Genomic DNA, 21,207 nt, shown 5'->3' with positions numbered 1-21,207 from the left:
TTGATTTAGTAGTTTCGCAGACAAATGATCGCCTAAAGTACAAATAAACGATGCAGTTCACCATTAATTTCATTAACCTTCACCGATCTTATGTTGTAACGTATTTACCGTTTCGTTACTTTCTCATTTTCATACATTAACCTTTTCAAGACATCAGTTCGTAATCCAATAGTTTTACAAATACAACATGGTAAAAGTCATCTTCTACACTTTAAATATTTTCTATAACATGAACATATGAAAGTATTGAAGCATAAATTCATTAGAATTTTATAATTCCTCCTCAAGAATTTTATAATAATACCACGAGGTCAAATCATAAGACTGTTATGAATCATGCTATGCAGAAACAAAACTGATTACAAATTCACTTTTGACATTTTGTAGTTAGGTCAAATTTGATATCTTTTTGTAAAATATCAAGAGGCGAAATATATTAAAAGGACATATATGATGTTCAGTAATACACATATTCCCTATGATATGATCTTTCTAATTGTAATGGCAAATTAGTGTAATTTTGACTCCCAATTTTACATGCCACTGAACATAGAAAATTATAGTGCGATTGGGACAACCGTGTACTATGGACGCATTCTTGTATTTTTTATACATTAGACCGTTGGTTTTCCCGTTCGCATGGTTTTACACTAGTCATTTTGGGGCCCTTTATAGCTTAATGTTCGATGTGTGCTAACACTCCGTGTTGAAGATCGTATTGTGACCAAAAAAGCTTTTACATGTTCAAAGTGTGACTTGGATAGAGAGTTGTCTCATTTGCACTCATAACACATCTTCTTATATATCACAAATGATATCAATCTTTAAAATTGAAAACAAACTGACAACACCATATCAACAAGAAAAGAAAACCAACGCAAAGACTTTCAAAAGTCAATAAAACACAACATGGAACACAAAACTGTGCAACCCAAACCCAACTAAAACAATTAAATAATGAACAAATAATTACATAATAGAACGGGGGTGATCGTATATGACACCAAATTTTCCATAACGGTCAGTAAACTCGTAAAAGCATAAGTCAATTTTTAGAAGTGATGACTTCAACTTCTCCAATTTGAACCGTTGGTATAAAAGCTTCCTCGTAACTTAACACTTTAATGACAATAAAAGAAAACAAAACAGAATTTATTCTGAAAGCACTATGAAACTGTTTTTTAGTTTTAATTATTAACGTCATCTATATGCGGAAACCTCATGTTATGAATAGACGTTTACTGTAAAATTAGCCTTGTGGAATAATAACTGGTATTTACAGAAACTTAAAATCTGCCTATGTTAGGAGCAAGGGTTTCCAACGATAACAATGAGCATTCAAAAAATAACATTTTTTGAATATTCTTAAACTCTCCCCAAGTTAAGAATAGGGTTTGTTTCCGTTATCAGTTAGCGGAGGAATAACAACGAGTCTTTCAATAATCTAAATCTCTTTTCAAATGTAGAGTAAATGTTTTGTCGTAAAAGTGAACCTGCGGATTAATAACAGGACCTTCTACTTTATTTGGCCTTTTTTCAATATTAACATTTTTTCATAATTTATTCGAGCGTCACTGATGAGTCGTTTGTAGACGAAACGCGCGTCTAGCGCAAACATAAAAATTCAATCCAGATATCTATGATGCGTTTATATAGAAACTTAAACTCTTCGGAAGTAATGAGTTGTGTTTTAACCGTTGACATCAAAAATGCAGAATAATTAGAGATCTTGTGAGAAACTTACAATCTCCAAGGGATTTACCGATAACAAACATTCTTAACTCAAGCACATTTTTGTTAGTCGTGTCCGAAGTCAGAAGCCTATAGTTTGCCGGATGTTGATGGTTGCACTATGAAATACTATTAAATTTTTCGTTTAATGTTTTCAGCTACTTTTCCTTTTGATTTTTTTATGTGATCCCGGTGACTTTTCTTTAATGCTGTCATAATTCATCCACTTCCCTTTTCAACATTTGTGTGACCTACCAAATTATACTATTTACCGGATTTGTAATAACATGAGCGATACGACGGGTGCCAGATGTGGAGCAGGATCTACTTACCCTTCCAGAGCATCTAAGATCACTGCCAGTTTCTGGTAGGGTTCGTGTTGCTAAGTCTTTAGTTTTCTATGTTGTGTGTTTTGTACTATTATTTGTGTGTTTGTCTTTTTATTTTTAAGCCATGGCGTTGTCAGTTTATTTTCGATTTACTGTCCCTCTGATAACTTTCGCCCCCCCCTTTTTTTTTAACAAACTCTTGGTGTCGTACAAGGAACGTAATAACTGTCTTTGATAATCCTACTCGTCTGTCCCCATACAAAGTGTTTTAATACTGACACAAGTCTATTTTAAATACTAATTTGACAATAGAATGACAAACTAGTATTTAAAAGCGTAAATAGTGTGGCATTTAACTACAATAATGAGAGAATAAGATGTGGTATGATTACCAATGAGACATCTTTCCACAAGAGACCAAATGACACAGAAATAAACAACTTTAGGTCACTGTACAGCCATTAACGATGAGTCTAACCCATACCGCAAAGTCAAGAAAACTAATGACCAGATTTAGGTCAAAATAATGATCATAAAACAAATATGATATACAGCAACAAACGACAACCAGTGAATTACAGACTCAAGCCATGGGACAGCCACAAGCAGATAGTGAGGGGGTTTAACTTGATTGAAGGTGCACAAACCTTCCCCATAACATGCGACAGTGGTGTAACAGTAAAACATAAGAACAGACTTTAAAAATCACTTGAAAAGGGTTTAACACATCAGATAGAGTGGACGTAGCAGGGTACTTTTACATCCTCCAATAACAGGTCATTAAGTACAAATATGAGACTACTCGCAGTTACTGACAACTAGTTTAAAGCCAATAACAGCTAATAAAAAAAATCATGTGAATATGTTTATAAGAATAATATTTTGTTCGAATTTGATTTTCTGCGGTCATAAAACTTTCGAGTCATTTTTTTTTACTCGTACTCGAAAATCAACCAATCAAAATGTTGGATTTCATGCTTCGAGCATGATTTTTGTGCTCCAAGCACTGAGCACAGTTTTATGGCTTTAACCCCTGAGATCATAAGCAATAATAAACAATAATATACATAATTAATATATTGAAATATTTAAAGTTTCCATTTGGATACCTGTTAAAATAAGTTTATTTAAAGGATCGATAAGTTTACCCAGATCGTATCTAAACTAGGTAGTGATTTCTGTTAAAAACAAGTTTTCAACAGTTACAATCAAACTTCCTGACCAAATACTTATATACATGGAAGAATTTAGCAAAGGTTTTAAGTAGCTTGTGGTAGCGCAATCACTGACTTAACATTTTTTTCAGTAATGCATGGATTATGTTTACTGAAATAAAACACGTCACAACAGACACTGGCCTTAAGAATGTGCCAAAGGAACTGCACCGTCCAAAAATAACAATAGGGAACGAATAGGGAACGAAAAATCGTTAGCTTGTTGTAAACTTTAGTGTAAAACTGAAAACGGTATTATGTTCATATTTTTTTGTGGGATAATCAGATACATGTTCATACATAACGTACACAAAAAAAATGTATGAAAATAATAACAATGAAAGAAAATGCAGTGACTTTTACAAAGCACATAGATACGAATTTTTCTGAACATAATAATCGAGATTGAGGGATACTCAAGAAAGGGGATGGGAATCGATTTTTTGGGAATCGATTTCATAAATAATAATAGAAGTGTTTCCCTCGTTAATAATCAAAAGCTCATTTGTTTGTTTGTTGTATGAAAGACCCGTTGGTCGAGAAATACCGTCTTTTCCACTCAATATAATTCTGCTTGAAAAACCAGTGTTAGATATCTTGTGAATGTTATGCGACATTTTTCCCGCCACGTACACATCGTAATTGTTATCAACTGTAATACCTACTGCATGTTTCAGCTCAGGGTGTTCATAAAATAATAGTACATCTCCTTGAGATGTTATTCGATATATGTTGTGACCGAGGCTTTCCGAAATGTAAATTTCTCCACTGAGTGACATACACATGTCTTCTATACTAAAATCTAGAGGTATTTCCTTCATAGTTTTTCCGTTGGCTATGTCTATCTTACTTATTCCAAAATTTTGATCAATCCATACATCTTCATTCGAGCTTGTTATTGCTTTACCAACACCCGCAAACTTTACTCGCGTTGACAGCGATAGAGTCGAAAGATCTATGATTTGTATACCTTCGTAGCCTAGCATCACTAGTGCATAGTGTTCATTCAAAACAGTAACACCAGTTGGTTTATACTCCAGCCGTATCAAATCGAGAAGAAACCCGTCTCTTTTGCATATGTATAAACATTTATCAACGTAGCATGACAAAAGAAGACATGCTTGTTTTCTAGGTAATGCTTGTTTTCTAGGTAATGTTTGTTTTCTAGGTAAGTTTATGAAACAGCAGTTTTGTACTTCGGTCTGATCCTCTATATGTGTTGTTTTGAAAGAACACATATATGTACACTTAACATTTGCCAAATATTCCGTATTTTCTTTCTTAACCTCGTGATTTCTTTGTGTCCGGTGATTTTGTTTTCTGGACCTTTTAGATACACGACTAAAACGCATGGCTATTTGACTTTGTGCAAACTTTTCGAGCTGGACAATGTTTTTTCTTTTCTTTTCATTGTAAATTATTTTTCCAAATGACTCTAATATTGTTTTGCTGTCGTAAATGACTTCTGCCTTTTCGAATGTTAGATTGATGTCCGACGAATTTTCATATAAATCTTTGACTCTAGACTCTTGTTCATTTGTAAAGCAATCAAAACCTTTTACAGCTTGAAATAGTTCGGAGTTTGTGGAATTCTGCTCCACAGTTAACAACTCATTTTTCAATACGTTCATTGAATTACTGATTTCTGTAATTTTAACCTCTTTTTGCTCTAACAAATTCCTTCCTTTTTCATATTTTTTATTAAGTTCATTCTTGACATTTCTCTCTAAATGATCAAGAAGATCAGTAAAGGATTTTTTTATCTTTTCTATTTCCTTCTCTATAAGTTCTTTTTGTTCTTTTATTGATTTTCCAGTATTTATACAATATTCCTTTATTTTAAAAGTAACGCTTAAAACATTATCTATTCTTCTCACCAGGTCTTCGCAGGCAGTGCTTTGTTTTACACCTTCTGACGCTTCGTGAATGGGCATTATGGCTTCACACTTTCTATGAGACACTTGTATGCAGGTTTCACACAAAACTTGATCATGATTGCGGCAAAACGTAACAATCTCTTTTGTCGGATGAATATCACAATACCCTAGCACATGAAACAGTGGTGTACATGTACTTCGAACTCGTTCATATGATTCTTCATTTGTAACTAGAGTATGAATAGGGAAGTATCGTTTGTGGTATTTTGCGCAAGATTCACACATCCATTCGGAACATTTTGAACACCACGTTTCTGCCTTAGTTTCCTCATCGAATGTTATGCAGCTGGCACACAATTTGAAGTCTGCCATTTTAATATCTGTTCCTCTGGTATCTTTCGTCCCTCTTTTTTAATGAATATGGTGAATAGAAATGACAACGCAGCACTTGAAAATAAAATACATGCATCATTGAGTATATATATATGTAGGACTCGGAGGTGCGATGGAGACGCTGAAGTGCGATGGTCACGCTGTCCAAGTGCGATGGTCCACACTGAAGTAACTTACGATGGTCCACTCGCTGAAGTGCGATGGATTGGCATGACGTTTCACTATTGTGACGTTTTTATATACAACATGTACAACGTTACATCAAATCCAACATGATTCGCAGGCAGGAAAATAAGATTTTGTAAATGAAAGTTTCATGCGAACAAAAGAAAGGAAAAGAGAGTAACGAACGATTCAAATCTCGAACTTTTGAGCAGTGCAAGTTGATATTATAAAAATGTCTCTGTGAGGCGGCAAACCATGGGGAACAAAGCGACAAAAGATGTTAGTTTGCAGATGAGCTAAACGTGTTCGGAAGTATGCTGCGAATCTTTCATTCCGCGATCGACAAATAACATGTCTTGATCTAAATGTTAATTTTGACTTCTCTTCAGGTATGCGTCACACGATTTTGTGTGGACAATTTGATAATAAAATTACTTACTAGTATTAGCAAAGCCAATGATTTTGTTATATCAAGTTGATATAATGTTGTTTTAGTTCCGGGATAAATTCTGATTTGTAAGAAAACGGTCACTTTAGCCTTATGTTATTTGTTGTTACAATATTTAGTTTTCTACAACATGTTAGGCCGAAAATAACCGAACTCGTCCCTACGTGTACTTCCCAATTTATTTCATTCTCCTTAGCGGCGAATCATCTAATTTCAAAGTTTTGTTTTGTAGAAAACGTGACAACTACTTTTACATAGACCTACAATCTGAATATTTTTCTTCTCCAACCTTCGAATTCTACACCAAATTTTCTGACTCCATACTACTGCGTACTAAACGGAGAATTTGCAAATTCAAAATAAGTTAACCAATTTAAGATTTTTAAGTCATTGGTGGAAACTTAACAGAAATTAAGAGAAATTTGATCATATTTTGAATGCGACGATAGAAAGCTACTTTTGTCAATTCTTAATGATGTTATTTCATTTAAACAGCTCTAAGACTTGTACATTTTTTTTTACTCAATGTCATCGCACTTCAGCGTAACCACCATCGCACTTCAGCGTAACCACCATCGCACTTCAGCGTAACCATCATCGCACTTACAGCGTAACCATCATCGCACTTCAGCGTAACCATCATCGCACTTCAGCGTAGCCATCAACAAGTTAGCGTCACAATGTCAACATCGCACTTCAGCGTGTTAACCAACGCACTTCAGCGTGGACCATCGTACTTCAGTGTGACCATCGTGGTTCGAAGTACCATCGCGGTTCCGAGTTCTACATATATATATATATATAGTTATTGTTAGAATTAGAAATGAGGGTGCTACTCTGTAGTAATATATCTACTTTTCTTTATGTAAAATCTATAACTTAATATTACAAAAACGTTGCATTGAAGACCAATTGGTGGCCTTCGACTTTTATCTGCTCTTTGGTCGGGTTGTTGTATTTTTGACACATTCCCCATTTCTATTCTTAATTTTAGAATAAGTAAGACTTTATGGTACATATCTTTCAACGGTTCAATTTTCTTAAGGTAGATTTATGGTATACCGCCGTCTTGAATTGTACAATCACAGTAAAAAATAGGTCAAGTTATTTGCCTAAATCTGCAAATTTGGAGACAGATTTGCAATTTAAAGGATAGACTGTTAAATAATATTAAGAAAACTTGGTAATTTACTGTATAATACAAAATATTTAAACAAATATCATTTGTTTTGCTTTTAGAATATTTTTTTTTCAAATGAGCCATTTAAGGGAAGATAACTCTTTTAGTAAAAAATTTATACTGGACTGATAGGGAAATTTTTTCTTTTTACTTGTAGCAAGAAAACAAGTTCGGTGACATCATATTTTCTTTTCATTTTCTTTAAATATATTACAAAACCTTTCTTTTCACAATTTATTTCAAAATTCTATCTCATTGATTTTTTTTTAATGCACACAAATGTGTTTTTCCATGAACAATCTAACCAAATTTAGGCAATTTTCAACGACTCATAGCTTAAAAAATAGCACGGTGACCAATACTTTTTATTATATTTTTGAAAAGAGCATAGTAAAATCTTCATTTTGGCTAAGTATAAGAAAATTCTGTCTCAAAAAATATTTACTTATGATCTACCTTAACGTATTACCTTCTTCAGAATTGCTTGCAGTAAAATCTAAGATGACGCCATAATAAAAAAACATTTTCTCCTTCCATGAAAGATAATATTAGCCACCCCTTTCTGTATGTTAGGTATGCACTTGCTTCATTCAAACTGAAACTTTATATCTTTAAGTAGATATAATATCATCGTTCAAACAATCTAATAATCTAATAAAACTGTATCTGTTTATAACTATAAATAATGTTGAACCTGATTGATGTGAAATTCTTTGGTTTTCTGTGTAGTGTGTTTTACGTTTCGTATTTATATATAAAAAAGAAGATGTGGTATGATTGCCAATGAGACAACTATCCACAAAAGACCAAAATGACACAGACATTAACAACTATGGGTCACCGTACGGCCTTCAACAATGAGCAAAGCCCATACCGCATAGTCAGCTATCAAAGGCCCCGATAAGACAATGTAAAACAATCCAAACGAGAAAACTAACGGCCTTATTCATGTAAAAAAATGAATGCTTATTTTTTAACCATTTTTCTCTCCTTTTCAATTATGATAAGGACTACTCCTTTGATTTATTCTTATGGAACACACATATAATCTCTATAAGAACACAAAAATAGGATCAAATAAAAATCAAATAAAAATAAAAAACCTACATGTTACCGCACTAGCTTAGCAGAGAAATTTGTTAATTTGCTTATATTATCACAAAAAGCCCGACAATTTCACTGTTAAATGCATATGCCTACTTGATTTAAAATCTAACATACTGTACTTTGGTTTAGGTGTCGTCCAAATATTCACAATTCACATGAAAAATACCAGGTTTTTTTTAATAATATTTATTTGAACAAAAAATCATATGGTTGCCAATGAGACAACTCTTTACAAGATACATGTACCAAATGACAAACAATTTTACAGCTATAGGTTACCATACGGCCTTCAACAATAAATAAATTTCATACCACACAGTCAGTTGTAAAATTCCCCGAAATAACAAATGACAAGCAATTCAAATGAGAAAACTAGCGACCTGATTTAACGTCCTATATCTACTTTATTATGCGTCTTATATTATCATTTGATCACGAGCAATATCATTCGATAAAAGTATTTGAATCAGTATTTATTTGAACTTTGTTGTCTTTAGTGTCAAATTGCATAACATTATGAGATTTTCAGAAAATCTATTAAGTTGGTTTTCGTAAAATATACATTTTCACGGATGATATCGGATATGTTCCTTTTGTAGTAACTACAATCCTCTTCCATTTTCACTAAGAATGTGACCAACAGAATAAGACTATTTACCGGGTTTGTAAAAACATGAGCAACACGAAGGGTGTCACATGTGGTGCACGGTCTGCTTATCCTTCTGGAGCATCTGAGATCACCCCCAATTTTTGTTTGAGTTCGTGTTTCTTAGTCTTTATGGTACAAACAAATGTATCTATAATCTATAAAGCTATTCATGAATTAATACAGATACTTATTATGGTTTGTTCTACATAGTAGTTCGATCGTGTTATCTTCTGTCCAAACATTTCATTCTCCATTATGACTGTAGATACAAACAAACTTAAGGTTGCACTTTGTAAATACAGCTGTTTCTCACGCCTCTTTTGGGTAGATATATTATATTCATATATATGTTCATTTGTTAACGTACTTGTTTCGAGACATGCTTTCTGTGTTTCATCTCATAGAGACATCAATTGGGAATGTAACCAGTATAGAAAAAACATGGTAGCGCCTAAACTTTAATTCTTAGGAGGTATAAAAGTGGAGGTAAGGGTAGTATAGAATTTTAGTATAACTTAAAAACTCTTAAAATTTCAGGGCATATACATGTTGAAAATATGCCGCACAGCCCTATACTTAGACCTTTGAACAAACGTTGAATAAAATAGTAGTGCATATCAACTTTCCGTTCTTGGATATAATTTTTCACGAAACTTCATAGTAAAAGTGTTACAGTTTTAGCCGCAAATGAAATTGCATTGTCTATACATGTAGTTACAGAATTGCAACCTTAAGATTCCCAAATACATATTTCTTTGTCGTATATTCTAAACTATCGTTTTCGTTTACTTATTTGACACTTTCCTGTCATTCTCTCTTCAATTATTTTCTGTGAAATTTAGGAATAATCCTAACATAGCTTCCTGTCTTTATTATTTATTTATTTATTTGCAAAGCATGATAATAATCACAGCAGTAGGCCAAACGTGTCCTCTTAATTGTAATATCTTTACAGTGTATTCCGTATAAGCACTATCTTCCAAATATAAAATGATTGATTTCAACGGAAAACCAAAAATACAATTGCCATGTCCTTCAAATTATGTTACTTGAATAGTTTTGTAATTGATAGTGAGTCATATGACCGTAATAGTGTAAAGCATTCCCCTAACTATCTGTTCTGTTTGGTAATACAATTTCAATCATTTACTTCTCAGGTTTGAAGTATCTGTAATTGTGTTTTGAAGACGAAACGGCAATGACGGACAAACCAGAGTTGTTGGTTGCATCAACGTTGTTATTAACTTCGAGACTTCTCTGTCCTTAGGGATCATATAATGAAAGTAACCGGAATATTTCTTTCAAATCCGACACCCTCACTCTGATGATATACAGAAGTGATATTATCGGGTTAAAGTACAAATAGACATGGCAATTATATGAAGAGTTCATCAATGGTGTCTGTTATTTACAAATGAACATATTCATGTCAATTTTCAATAAGAGTTTAACCGATATTTTGAATTTCATATTGTTGTTTTGCTTGCTTATTATTAAAATGTTTTGAGGTTACACGAAACAAAATCGTCTAATTGCTAGATTTGTCATCGCTACAACTTTGAATTTACCCTTACATTGCAGACACATACTTTGCAAAATTAGAATTATCTATAGAGAGAAATTGAGATCCACACACTACTTCAAGTAAAGGTGAAATGCCACATTGTTGCTCCCTATTAGTCTTGGTAAATTTCTCACTTTAAAAAAAATCTAGTAGAAGTTATTTCTCTTTCAAATAGAGAAATTGCATTTTATTACAAACACAGTAGGATAACAATCATCACTGAAAGTTTACCAATCTAATTTCCACCTTTTCTTTCTTGTTAATAAGCTTTAGGTACCATGTTACCTCAAGTTTCCAAAACATTTTATAGAAACAATTTAACATGCCGTCTGCATTTTATGGAAACAATGGACACCATGGTTTTAATAAGTATATTGCATGCTGTTTATGTGTGCTTCCTGTCAGTGTAGTTTGTTAATAAAACGATATGGTATGAGTGCCAATGGCACAAATAGCATCCAAGTCAGAATTTGTAAAAGCCAACTATTTTAGGTCAAAGTATGGTCTTAAACACGGAGACTCGGCCCACACCGAACAGCAAGCTGTAAAGGGCCCCAAATATGACTTAGTCCAGTGTAAAAAGATAAAACAGAAAAAACAGCAGTTTAATCTGTACAATTTTATATGAAAAGTATATAAAGAAACACTTCTGAACCACATCAACAAACGACAACAACTGAACATCAGGTCCTTGACTGAGGAAAGGTACGTCTAACAAATACAAATGCAGCGGGTTACAACGTCTTTTAATAGCAACACGACGGGTGCCGCATGTGGAGCAGGATCTGCCTACCCTTCCGGAGCACCTGAGATCACCCCTAGTTTTTTGGTGGGGTTCGTGTTGTTTATTCTTTAGTTTTCTATGTTGTGTCGTGTGTGCTGTTGTTTGTTTGTCTTTTTCATTTTAGCCATGGCGTTGTCAGTTTGTTTTAGATTTATGAGTTTGACTGTCCCTTTGGTATCTTTCGTCCCTCTTTTAATAGGTATCCATCTTCACTCTTGCCTGAAACAAAAGTGTAAAATCACAACATAGCAAGACACACAGTAAAATGCCAATTGAAATTTCTTGGTTCCTTTTTTCTCATTTCTGTTTACGATATTCTATATTAGCGTCTTCATTTTTTAAAACAAATTCTTTAATTATGAGCAAGCTAAGACACCCAAAACGATACAAACAACTTAAACATGTACGAATTTTAAACAATAGACAACACTTATAATTTATTACAAATTCTAAATCCTATATCACCCAAATACGTACAATACACGTACAAGTTAATCATTTAACTACTGTTAATGCTTCTGTAAACGACAGAATTTAATGTGAGAACGTATCATGCAGTAACGCATACTAACACATTGCAAGGTGCTCTGATAAGTATTGCATGATGAACACATCAGTCAGTACATCAAGCTAACATGCAGCCTGATTCTAAATAAAAAAAAACAATTAGGTTGAAGTAATTATGAAACTGCGATGAAAAAGTTCATGGGACGTACTGACATACAGGGGTTAGTCAGTATATATCTCCTTCGGGAAAGGGGATCATAGATTTAAACTATTACAGCTCTGCCGTCAAAACAAACTGATCTCTAAAAAAACTGACTTCAAAATTGTATTACAGAACATCCGTAGACGGGGATTTTCACGAGGGGGAAATGCTTTGACTTTTGGTAGGATGAACGAGTTAACAATTATATCAAGCGATATAACACAAAATATTTTAAAATCGATAAAGTTTACCAAAATATGCAAAATAACACGAGGAAAACACTTTATGTACCAAAATCACAGAATTCTCGCAGTTCCTAAAATCAACCAAAAATATTTAAACTATACTGATTTTAAAATCTATAGGATGCTATATCACGAACGAAATGAATAAACATTTTCGTTCTAGCTTAAAACTAATAATTAGCGAAGTGATCACTTTTATAAGAAGACAAATCCAGAATAACACATGCATCAACCAAATGAGAATCTTTAATAAGTCCAAGAAACATGTGCATTGTATTAATTGGTTACAGCAGATAGCTTGGCACTCCCATTACATCAATCATCGGATTAAAAAGTTCCAATGTCTGACTGGATACGACTGAGAATACATCGCACACAACCGAAACGACGCTCTTTTATTGTCTATAATGATGGTCAAGGAATGACCGATTGTCTACTCACCAGTAAAACCGTGTGTGTAACTATCATAAAGACCTTATAAACATGCATGATGAACACAGAACTGTATTTATTAGTATAAATAAAGTTAAGAAAAACAATATTGTTATGCACATATACATATGATCCCTCCGTGCGTTTTAGTTGTCTCTTGCAATGACGTTTTCTATGAAGGGGTTATATGTACTAACTTTTTCTGTTAAACAATCATTTATCAAATCTGAACTTCAACGGATTCGACATCTCTGTAAACGAATCTTAATTCAAGATATAGTCTAAAACCGTGGATTTTAATGTAATAATTTTGAAATTCTAAAGTAATTTTAGATCACATATGAAGAGATTACTAGCTTACGTCTTCCTATAAAGCTTAAATTATGTTGCAATATCTGTTACCAATAAAAACAAAAACCTTACAACTGATTACATCAAATTTCCCCTTCGATATTTATAACTTAATCTTATAAAGTCTTCGACTCATTTACTTTCACATTAATTTCCGTTTTGTTATTTTCTGTTACGTAATATCGTGATGCTTACTCTTCCAAATGCTAATATTTCACTTAAGTAGGCCAATTAGTCCGCGGAATGATTGACAAAATGTGACTTGTCACAACTATCCTAATGAATACTGTCATTAAGCTTAACTTGTCCAACAAAACACAAATAAGTAGAGCACATTAGAAAGATTAAGAATACTTAACGTAAGTTTACCGACCTAGATATATTTTTCAAACATTGCAGACGTTTCCCTCTAAGCTGTATATATACAAGCACTCTTTTAGTGTTTCTTCATAACACTAATATTGCTATTAGACCACAAAGTAGAATAAGGTGTTGTTATTGCAAAAGCTGTATACTTGTATGTTTTCTTTAACATCCGTTAAAGACACGGCTGCCATCTTATGTTTGGACTCTGTCGTAAATTTGTGCCTCAGGAAAAATTTTTCTATATTGATAATTAGCTGCTCTGAAATAGTCATAATTTCTATATCATGATTTTTTCTTAGCATACTTAGCTTATTTTCAATTTCTGTGATTACTGAAAGGCATGTATCATGTTTATGGTATCACTAGTAGCAGTAGATACTAGTGATGCCTTACTAAAAGTTAGTGATGTTTGTGTTATTATTGGGTTAAAGTCTTTTCTGATTTGATCTTTATCAAAAACAAAATCTTCGTACCCTTTTTTATCATGTTTATGGTATCACTTGTAGCAGTAGATACTAGTGATAGCTTACTAAAAATAAGTGGTGTGTGTTATTATTAGGTTAAGGTCTTTTCTGATTTGATCCTTATCAAAAAAATTTCTTCGTAACCTTTTTTTCAGGCCTTTATACATTTTATAACCATGTTTACCTTCATGAAATTCTATGATCAGATGAGAGAAACAAAAGATACCAGACGGACATTCAAACTCATAGATTGGAAATAAACCGACAACGCCATGGCTAAAAATAAATAGACAAACAGACAAATAATAGTACATAAGACAAAACATAGAAAACTAAAGACTAAACCACAAAAAATTGGGGGTTATCTCAGGTGCTCCGAAAAGGTAATGCATATGTTATACATTTTTTTTCACGAATCATACATTTTTTTCACTTAATCGACCGACAGGAAAGGATTGAGTCATAATTTATTTTTAGACTGAATTGAATCTCGTTACTTGTACACGAGTTGATGGTTTTCCCTTCACTATATATCATGTGACAAGTTTGTTTTAAGGAAAAGTGTATAGCAGATTGGCAATGCAGTATGTACGGACAATTTCTTTACGTATATATATATATATATATATGTGGCTCACGAAAAAAAATCTAAACTTAATTTGGCATATCACATATTTTATACCATATACTGTAAACTGTTTTTCAAATTTGTGTGTGTGCGTGTGTGCATAATTGCATAAAAAATATAGTACTACATATTGTTATGTAAAGCATTTTTTCTTAAAAGTGAAAATGTAACATGCTTTTGTTATACTTCAATCAATCTACACCACTAATGAACATGATATCGTCTGTGTATCCATAAGCCAATGTATAACTTTATTGTTTTCCAAATATGCTTCTCATACATTTCTTCAAATGTTTTTCAAACGTTTCTAAAATCTGATACTGATAATTAAAGTAAAAACTTTTTGAGAATGACCCTGATGTAAAATTAATTCAGTGTAATAAAATTAACGGTACCAATTTTCTTGCACCAGATGCGCATTTCGACAATACATGTAAATTAGTTCTACCTTTTTAGTGTAAATTGCATTCTGTTTTGTTAAATGTATTGACTTTTGTAGAATATGAACGATCCTTTATTCAGTCACGAGTTTTAAAATATATATTATATTGTGTATGTGTTAGTCATTTACAAAAAGTAGTACAGTAGCTGTATACAGTAGCTTTAAGACGTGTACCACCCTATTTTATTGCTTTACGCACGTGTTGCATTTCTTGTTTGTTTTAATTGTACCTTAAAAAATTAAATGTCAATCCATCATTAGAGACAAACATATTTAACAGTATGTAAGCAATCTATTAAAACTTCTGTTCATGGTGTCTGTAACATCATGATGTCTGGATTTTATCATCAATATCCGTCTCAAAATGTTTTTATCTCTTCAGATATCGGCGAAAGTGCAATTTAATTCGTGCCACTCGGTTTCAGTATATGTGGGTCAATTGATGTTGCTTAGTGCATACAAACAAATACTATCTTGTTCATGCTGAGATTCCTTTCAAATTAATTGATTTCCCTCTGATAAATGACTTCCGATTCCCAAGAAAACATTTTTTGTTGGAAATTTATCATTTTGTATAATCGTCTACAGCTAACAATTAAACATATAGAATCTAAATAGAACAGTTGATAGCCAAATTACTTTTTTGGACAAGATAAATTGATGTCTATGTGATAAAACGGACGATTAAACACATACAAATAAACATTACAGAAGATGTTAATCACAGTAAAGAACGGACATTAACAGCAAATGATAATTCTTATGGTAATAGTTATTAGATATACGAAGATGTCGCATGAGTGCCAATGAAACAACTCTCCACCCAAGTCATAATTTGCAAAAGTATTCCATTATAGGTGCAAGTACTGTCTTCAACATTGAGCCTTGGTTCACACCACAGTAAGCTATAAAGGGCCCCAAAAATGACTACTGTAAAACCATTCAAACGAAAAAACCAACGGTCTAATCAATATTTAAAATGAGAAGCGAGAAACATTAATGAACTATATCATCAGACAACCCCTGAACATCAGATTCCTGACTTAAGACAGGTGCAAACAAATGTAGCTCGTTATTATCTTGAGTAAGCCTAATGTCATAATAAATGTTTCTCTGTGCATTATTAAAACAACAGATAATCACTGGACGGCAATAGAACGTGTTGTCATTTACTTTGTATAACAGTACTTAGAGAAATAAAATACACATGCATAATAAATTGCCTTCTTAATCAAATGCACATAGAAACACATACTATGCATTAAATCATACATGTTGTCCATTAAAATTATAAATAACACAGAAACATGTCAATCCATCCTTAGAGAAAACATTTTTAATAGTATGAAGTTTTTCTTGTTTTCCAATTATGTATTTGACGTCGAAAGAGCAGCCTATGTTCAGACAGCACTTTACTGAATGCTTCCATATCTTTTTTTGACCTGAACAGACTAGTGGCAAATGAAATTATGAAATAATGCGTGTTTGTGTAACAAGAAAATAAATGAACAGTAGGAATTTCAATTTTAATTCTTAAAAATCCAATTTCACCAGATAGGAAATATTTTTAACATTGGTGCAACTGTGTTATATAAGTTTGAATATTTTATTGCATTACTCTGTATCAATCAAACAAAACAAATCAAATCCAGTTTTCATATTTTTAAATTATGAATGTGTGATGGAAAGGACAATCAAAGTTCGAACAACGTTAGATTGTTAAATTACCATTTTAATAATAAGTGAATGCCATTTAAATTTCCATTTTTTTTGTAATTTTGTAATTTGCTTACAGAATGAAAAATCAAATATAACTGCATGTATACAACTAAGGGCTTGTTCTTTTTTTCTGTTTTCTGTTTTTTTTTGTCATGCTGCTGCTCCTTAATCGCTGTCCATCCCCTCAAAATGAGGTCAACTGTACTTATATAACTACAATCACATCAAATGTTATAAGTGCATAACATGCGTTTCAGTGCAATGTTCCAGATATGCTGTTTTCGAAATCATTGCGTTAAATAATACTCCCATAGAAAGTTCATATCGCTTTGGTGAATCTGATGACTAATTCATCAAAATATGAAATCGAAATTTGTTATTATGGAATTGAATAATCAAAATACTATCCGAGGAAAAACAAAAATATTGGCATGTTAAACTAGCAAGGAAATTTTCCAACTATTGAAAACAGTTAAAATATCAATGAGAATTTCGGAATAGGTGTGTTCTGTTATCGACGACTGGTTCCTTCTACTTAATCATATTAGTAAACTCCATAAAACGGGTTCTCAAACAAATGAAAAGTATCTATCATTTATATAGATATTGTTCAATCATTATTATATATCTATACAATGCTCTTCAACGTTGTACTTGTTTGGCTTTTATAACTATTTTGATATGACCGTCATTGGTGAGTCTTATGTCGACGGAAAGCGCGTCTGGCGTACTAAATTATAATCCTGGTACCCTTGATAACTATTTACCCTCAGCTTTATAAATATTGTCTATCATTTGAAAATTCACAGTTTTCTAATATTGATAGCCTTAAAGATACCACAGATATCTGAAGCAGTACTTATTTACTTTTTTACATCTGGAATATTCTAGTTAGGGACTATTACTGATGAAAACTTTAGGACGAAAGAGATAACTTAGTTATATAGACTGGACATTAACCAAAAGATGACTGATACTACTGAAGTAGTAATTCCAGTACACCTACATGTATTGTTTATTTAAGAGTGTTTGTGTTGCTTTTGTTTAAGTTCACTGTGTTTCAATTATTAGTTTTCTATTCTCTAATTAACTCTCTACCAGACACCAAGATACCATTGAACCTTAAAGACTATTGATCATCGTACAGTCTTACCAAAACCAATACCAAGTTGAACATACTTTTTCGTGACAAAAAGAAATGATATTACACCTATGTTACTGAAGAAAATTTGCGACACCTTATTTTTCTGATTCGTTTTTGACCCACTTTTTTGTACACAAATTAGACGTTTAAGCTGCTCATTAGAAAGACAGACACTTGTGTCTATGATGTTAACTAAAGTTGTCAATGCATTTCTGCAATTACTGACCATAAATCTAGTAAATGCTCTAGGGAAAGTAGACAATATATAACAAGTATCTGACAATGATATTTTCACCCATTAATTTGAACATATATGTTGTTTGAAGTAAATAAAATTGAAGATAAAATCTTTTTACTGTAAAAGAAAAACTACAGGATGACCTTTATGAATATGATTTGACGTAGATATGCAAATTTTTATCGTTTTGTCAAAATTGTCTAGAGCCGGTTTGATTAAGAACTGGAATTATAGTTTATGAATAGTGCATTACTTATATGAAATAATAAAAAAGGTAACGTAATATTGTGATAGTTATCAAAGGTATCGGGGGTATATTTTGATACGCCTGTCGCACGTTTTATCTACATAAAGCTCATAGGTGACACTCATCAAAACAGTAAGAAATTCTAAAACCAGTACAAAGTTGTGGAGCATTGAGAACCAAAAATTCCAATTTTTTTTGCCAAAGACGGCCAAGGCATCCTTTGTCTGGGATAAGAAAATCCTTAGTATTTCAAATAATTAATAATTTTGCAAAAAGTCATTTTATAAAAAAAAAAAAATGACCATATAATTGATATTCATGTAAACACCGAAGTGCTGACTTATGGGTTGGTGATACCCTCGGGGACGAAACGTCCTACAGCAGTGGCATCGACCCAGTAGTGTGAATTGTTATCAAAGGTCACAGGCTTATAATTTTATACGCCAGACATGCGTTTCGTTTAACACTGATCATATGTATGATAAAATCAAAGTCATGATGTCAACAATTAGAATAAAACAGTTACTAAAGAACCATATTAAAGAAAGATTATTTATCTTGAAATCATTGTGTATTTTTGCCTTCTTTTGATTAATATAACTTTAATGAATTATACCATGTTTAGCGAAAAAGTCGAAAAGATAATTTTTGTTTTGTTTTATAAAAGAAAAAAATTCACATATTTATGGGACACAATTCTAAAAACATACATAAGCATGCGATAGCATACACTTATACATTTCAAATGAAACCATTCCGCACTACAATAGTTATCGGTTATTGTTAGTTAATGCCAGCCATCTTCTCAACAATCCTACGAAATGGAGACTGACACCTTATCAAAGAAAAAAAAGTTTTCTAACGAAGACATCTCACATTGGTTAAGAGCTGGACATTTTTCTTAATATAACGTTAAAGAAATAGTACTGAGAATAGTAAATTGTCAGTATGCTAGACTTTCTAATTCATGAAATGTTTGGAATTATGAAAGAAACAAGAAGTCATGCAATCATGATCTGGCATTCATATTTATACTTTTGTTTTTTAACTTTTTCATTGAGCAGATCAGTATGCCATAGATACAAAACAATGAAGTACAGATGTTGGTTCAATGATTTATTACTATACCTATGTTTAGTGTATAGGTTCACGTGTATGTATAATTCCATCATAATACATTTATATTTAGACGGACAGAATGGAAGATTTTCAATACCCAACGTTAAAACAACAAGCGAATTTATGACGATAACATTACAATAAACATTTCATATTAGAACACCTCCACAGTGTTATAGACCGACACGTTAAGTTATATCCCTTAAGAACATTCAGCGATATTACAATATTGTCAGAGGTGACCATTTCTTACTCATTGATGGCTTTATTATAGGGTCTTCTTTTGGCTGAGCACCGGCTTTTGGTGATTGATTGTATATGGATATCTGATAACCAATAAATACTATAAACGCTTAATTATCCATCTTGTAAACATTTTGAATTAAATCGTTTTATAATGATGAAAATGATTGCAAAGATTTGTGTAGTTTTCTTACTATTAAATGCTTGTTGAAAATTATCATTAATTTCTTTTTCACAACACGTATCGTTTTTCAGGTGCTTGTTTTCTTGCAACAGCATAACTATTGTCTAAGCCAGAAGAAGATACTAAGTCAGTGTTTTATATAAATAGTATTGCTAAAACTATAGTATCGTCACCATACACTCGAGTTTAGCAGTTCTGCGTATCGGTTATGTCGATTAAAAGACCTATCATTGCCTATTATCATCCACTAAAATGTCCCATCCATAGTAAGATATGCCTCGATTCAAAAGCATTGCATATAACAATTGATTTTGGTAAGAGTATGTAGTGAAAGTCGATCTACTTTCAATTTCCATTCATCCATGTTGAAGTTGTTATTTATGGTATTATGAAGGATGTACTTAGATGATCTAATGTAAAATTAAATAAAGCAAGAATTCAAAATTGATACTTTAAGCTGGAAGATTATTAGTTAAGGATCAAACTAAGCTAACGATATTGATAGGTCATAGAGCTCCTTTTCGAGATATTAGATTTATAAAATATGGCGGGAAAAGTCTGACTCGGACTTTTACCTTATATTTGATTGGTATTATTTGGGTTTCAAATCAAAAGAAACAAATCAAGAATCTGCTTATTTTTTTTTACAAATGAGCTATTAAGTCTTATGTTCAAATATGCATAGGTGTTATGGGGCAAACTATTTTACCTTGTATCGTATGTGAAAATACCAAGGAGTCCAAACATTTGACACTTATTCAAAAACCTCACCTTAGTACATCTTTAACACTATTTGTTAAATTATACACGTTTACTCATAAACTTTTTGTGATACAAACTACTTATAAATATATATAAAAAATGGTTTTATCATTTTCAAAAGAATATGACATGTTTTATGCTAGTTACGTCTGGTCGAATAATTGAGACAAATGATCTGTTTAATTGAGTTATTTTTTTATAAGTTTTCCTATAATTATAGTAAAAACACATTTTTTCTCTTCATAATCTGTAATTAATAAATTTAAAACTATTAAAGCAATTTCATTCTTTCTGATTCTATCAAAGTAAATTTTAATTACGTAGCATCATTTAAAAAACACAATTTAAAGGTTCTAAAAACCTGGCTATCATCATCTGATCACACTGTTTAAACCTACTTGTCCATAAACTATAAGACTAATAGGAAACACATGTAACTATATTTTGTTATTGACATAAGATGAAAACTATCC

The 21,207-nt window shown here is 32.2% G+C and overlaps 1 long non-coding RNA gene across 1 annotated transcript; it reads right to left on the bottom strand.

Moving 5' to 3' along the window:
• Positions 1-3,617: 3,617 nt before the first annotated feature.
• On the bottom strand, positions 3,618-7,934 carry LOC143056404 (uncharacterized). Its single transcript, XR_012972324.1, has 2 exons — positions 7,807-7,934; positions 3,618-5,598 (listed from the first exon to the last, which is right to left on the bottom strand). It is a non-coding gene; the product is annotated as an uncharacterized LOC143056404 (long non-coding RNA).
• Positions 7,935-21,207: the final 13,273 nt, after the last annotated feature.

This window comes from Mytilus galloprovincialis, chromosome 13, assembly GCF_965363235.1.
Source record: "Mytilus galloprovincialis chromosome 13, xbMytGall1.hap1.1, whole genome shotgun sequence".
NCBI lineage: Eukaryota > Metazoa > Mollusca > Bivalvia > Mytilida > Mytilidae > Mytilus > Mytilus galloprovincialis.
The sequence above is the reverse complement of the archived record's forward strand: the minus strand, read 5'-3'. Positions and strand labels throughout refer to the sequence as shown.